The sequence below is a fragment of the Momordica charantia genome, assembly GCF_013281855.1.
Source record: "Momordica charantia cultivar OHB3-1 chromosome 1 unlocalized genomic scaffold, Mcharantia_2.0 BLBB01000001.1, whole genome shotgun sequence".
NCBI classification, from domain to species: domain Eukaryota; kingdom Viridiplantae; phylum Streptophyta; class Magnoliopsida; order Cucurbitales; family Cucurbitaceae; genus Momordica; species Momordica charantia.
Window position 1 is genome coordinate 2,904,035 of NW_028275157.1, and position 4,376 is coordinate 2,908,410.

The 4,376-nt window shown below is 34.5% G+C and overlaps 1 long non-coding RNA gene and 1 pseudogene across 1 annotated transcript; one reads left to right on the forward strand and one right to left on the reverse strand.

Annotated features, from left to right (window-relative positions):
* Positions 1-1,409: 1,409 nt before the first annotated feature.
* On the reverse strand, positions 1,410-2,199 carry LOC148213088 (uncharacterized; annotated as a pseudogene).
* Positions 2,200-2,823: 624 nt separating this feature from the next.
* On the forward strand, positions 2,824-3,654 carry LOC148213089 (uncharacterized). Its single transcript, XR_015792969.1, has 2 exons — positions 2,824-3,067; positions 3,310-3,654. It is a non-coding gene; the product is annotated as an uncharacterized LOC148213089 (long non-coding RNA).
* The last annotated feature ends 722 nt before the right edge of the window (positions 3,655-4,376 follow it).

Sequence of the window (4,376 nt, forward strand, 5' to 3'; positions counted from 1 at the left end):
TCACCAAAATTATGCTTCATTGAATTTTACATCTTGGCTGATAATGATTTTCTTGATTATAGGATTGAATAATATATAAGCTTTGGAGTTCTCACTGTACCTCACGAAAATGCATTTTTCTGATTTATCATCTAGTTTACCTCTTTTCTCATTAGATACATGAGAACAAGCAATGCAGCCAAATACTCTTAGGTGACTAACAGTTGGCTTTAATCTACTCCATGCTTCTTGAGGAGTATGGCCTTGAACACTTTTGGTTGAAGCATGATTCAAGAGATAAACAGCACATGTCACCGCATCTCCCCAAAATTCATTTGGAAGATTCTAGGCCTTTAACATACTTCTTGCAAGTTCTATTGTTGTTATGTTTTTCTCCCTACAATTCCATTTCGTTGAGGAGTTATTCGAATTGTCTTTTGATGCTTGATTCCATTTTCCTTCAAAAAATCTTCAAAAGCAATATACTCTCTTCCACGATCAGAACGCAACATTTTCAATTTCAAGTTGCTTTCATTTTCAACCATTGCTTTGAATATTTTGAAATACTCAAAAGTATAACTTTTTTCTTTTAACAGGTAAATCCATGTCTTGCGACTATAGTAGTTCGCATGGGTCCACATAAGTCTGTATGGACTAGCTCAAAAGGTTTTGATGCTCTCTAAGAACCTCTAGTCGGAAATGGATTTCGATGATGCTTTCCAAAAATACATGCTTCACAAAGTTGGTCTTCTCTTTTAATATTTGACATTCCTCTCACCATATGTTGTTGACACATGCTAGATAAAGTGTCAAAACTCAGGTGCCCATATCGATAATGCCAACGCGATGATGAGTCTTTTACTAAAATCTCAAAACAAAGAAGCTTCTCATAGTACATTTTGTTGTGAGTCATGTGTACCTTTGTTATGAGACTTCCATTCTTGGCTCTGATCTCACATATGCTATCTTTGAACACAACATCATGTCCCTTCAATAGAAGCTGTCCAACACTTAAAAGATTGTGGTTGAGTCCTGGAACATAATACACATAAGTGATTCTTTTTGCTCCATTCTTTGTCTTCATGATAATATCTCATTTTCCATTCGAGCTTCTTGTTGTCACCATTCTTCACTTCATTTTGAAGAGATTCATCCAAACTTACGAAAATATCATTTCTTCCTGTTACGTGGTTACTTAAATCACTATCAAGATATCATATATCTTCAGTACTTGTTTGTTAGACATTGAATGTGATTAAAAGAAGGCTTTTATCATCATTTTGTTGTTCATGCATCAAAGTGGTCTCTGCCTGATTAGAATTGGTCTTTTTAGACCAACAGTCTGCTTGAAAGTACCTGTAGCGTCCACAATTGAAGCATTGTATGTGAGAAAAATCTCCACGACATTCACCTCTACTTCTTCCTCTGCTTTAACTTCTTCCCCTTCCTCCATTCGAAGAAGTATGATTATTTCTCCTCTCTGACTCAAAACTTTTGAAGTCATTGGACCTTCCATTTCCTCCACCACCACATCCACCTCTTCTTCCATTAGATCTCCCTCTAGAAGAAGTTTGCATATGAAAAGCTTCTTCTGAAGGAATAGAATCAAATCGCTTCAATCTAAGCTCATGAGATTGGAGAGATCCCATCAAGCTATTTATGGAGAATGTTAACAAATCTTTGGACTTCAATTGCTACTACAATATGCTCATATCTTCTGGTCATGCTTCTAAGGATCTTTTCTACCATTGTTTTATCTTCAATTACATCTCCATTTGATCTCAATTGATTAACAATAGAGAGAACACGATTGAAAAATTCTTCAACAGTTTCAGCTTCTTTCATTCTAATAGTATCAAATTCATCTCAAAGTGCTTGCAATCTTACTATTTTTACCTTTTCCTCTCCTTCATATAAACTCTGCAACTCGTCTCATGTTGCTTTAGCAATTGAAACTCCTGAAATTCTTTCAAAGATATTTTCATCTACAGTTTGGTAGATAAAAAACAACGCCTTTTTGTCTTTCTTTCTAGCATCTCTCAACTCGTTGAGTTGTTGTTGTGAAAGATCATCATCACCTTCTGGCTTCAAATATCCTCTATCAAGAATATCTCAAAGCTCTTAAGATCCATAAAGAACCTTCATTTGTTGACTCCACCATCTATAGTTCTTTCCTTCAAAATGAGGAACTTAAGGTTGTAACATGTTGTTGGATGACATCTTTTGAACTTGACTCTGATACCACTTTGTTGGAAACGTTAATAAGCCTTCACTAAAATTCACTCTAAAACTCACCAACTTTTAAGAGAAGAAATTTGTTCTCTTATAAAACTCAAGAATACACAAGAGAAGAATATTGTTCTCTTTTCTTTCTTGATTGAAATGCTTCAATTTCCTTCTTTCTTTGCTTGCTTACAAATGACGGAAATTACCCTTTTATATAGCATCCAAGAGACACCTCTAAAAGACACAAAATATATGGATATATGTATACATACTATTTATGTATCTCAATATATTAACTTACATGAACCTAACAATTCATGTATGTGTCTAGAAATTGAATCTAGCTTAAATTCTAACAATTTTAGTAATGTGGTCCATTTGAGTTGTTGAAAATTTGGAGGGTTACAATTTACAATTTCCAAACAAATTATGTTGAGATTAGTTGTTTTATTTTAAATTAATTGGTTAATGTACAGTTGTAACAACTTTACTGTTATTTTGGCATTTGTTGGCCAGTTTGTTACACGTGTATAACAGGTGTATACTTTTGAGCAGTGTTTCTTTTCCATTTCATAAGGTATCAGTTGCCCTTTTCTTCTTTCCGCCGTAGTAGTGGGTTTCGAAGATATTATTCCAAATGATTTAGTTCCGAATGTTCTGATCACTCTAGTTTCGACTATTCCACTCGACCCCAAATATTTCAATTGCTTCGACTGCATCTTCTTCGATTAATTCGGTTGCTATAGAGGCATACAACAATCCTACTGAAGGGATGGAATCTTGTGGCCAAAACGAATAAATGCCCTTTATGACTCCCAAGTACCCCAATATCTCCGTGATGGTATTATATCATCCGTTTTGGGTATAGTTCACAACTTTGTTTTTTATTTCACCCAAAATATCTCATACAAGTGGAAATAATTGTTTTCTCCCTTCTGTAGTCAACGTGAGACTTTATTTGCATTTTTCTTATAAATCGAACCCTGATTTACCTCCTCCTTCGGCTAGAGATCCTTTGTAGCACTATATTTCATACTCATCTAAATATTCTTTGCAGCACTATATTTCATACGGCTCATCGTGGGTTTGTTCTTAATGTTTCAGCTCACTTGAAGCCACAATATTATCATTATGCGGTCCCTTTTGAGCATTTGCATAGTGCTATGGATGTTGAACTCACGACTATGAAGAATAACAAAACTTTGAGTGTTGTTTCTCTTGCTTCTGGTAAGCACGCTATTGATTGTAAATTGGTAATTCTATTGACCGTTACAAGGCTAGGTTAGGATACACCTAACAATAGGGTCTCAATTTAAATCAATTGGTTAATGTACAATTGTAACAACTTTACTTTTATTTTATTTTGGCATCTATTAGCAAGGTTGTTACACCTATATAAATGTGTATAGCTTTGAGTACTTAAAGAAATGCAGATCTTATTTTTACCAATATTTTGTTTCTTCTCCACTTAATAAACTAGAACTGATAATTTATTTATATTTTATTATAGTAATATAACCAACCACACAACTGAACTTCTGTAAACATTTTATGTGGAGTAAAGCAAGCAAAGGTTGTGGGTGTCTTCAAAGAACTACCAAGGTTCCCATTTATGGACCAACTCTAATTGCTTTTGAGGAATATTAAGTATGGAAAAGCCCTTACGCATCGATCAGAAAGCCATGTTTCTTTCTCTGGCCAGAAAACCTCAAATGAAGCATGCCCTACTTTGCTACGAAAGTTGCACCAAAATAACGTCGTCTGCAAAAAATTCTCCTTGAATTCCCACTCGTATTTTCCCCCGACGTTGATGATGTGCACACCTAGATCAAGAGCATATCCAGAAATTTATGTTAGATGGGGCTCGAGTTCGACTAATTACAATGAGTCTGAAAGATTTAATGAATAAATTGAAAAACCTATATAAAATGGTTCGATATCCATAAATGAATTAAATTTACCCTAATCTATTAGTTTAAGCTTCTGGGTTCATTGTTGGTTTATTCCTGTTTAGATGGTATATGTGTTCGAATCCTATGTTGTTACAGCTTTTGGGTTCATTTGTCTCCTTTAATCATGTTCGAACCATTGCATTGTTATTTTCTCCCTATTTATGATTGATTTCTACTTGTTGGATGCTTACAGGTTAGAGTAACATTTATGGATATCTA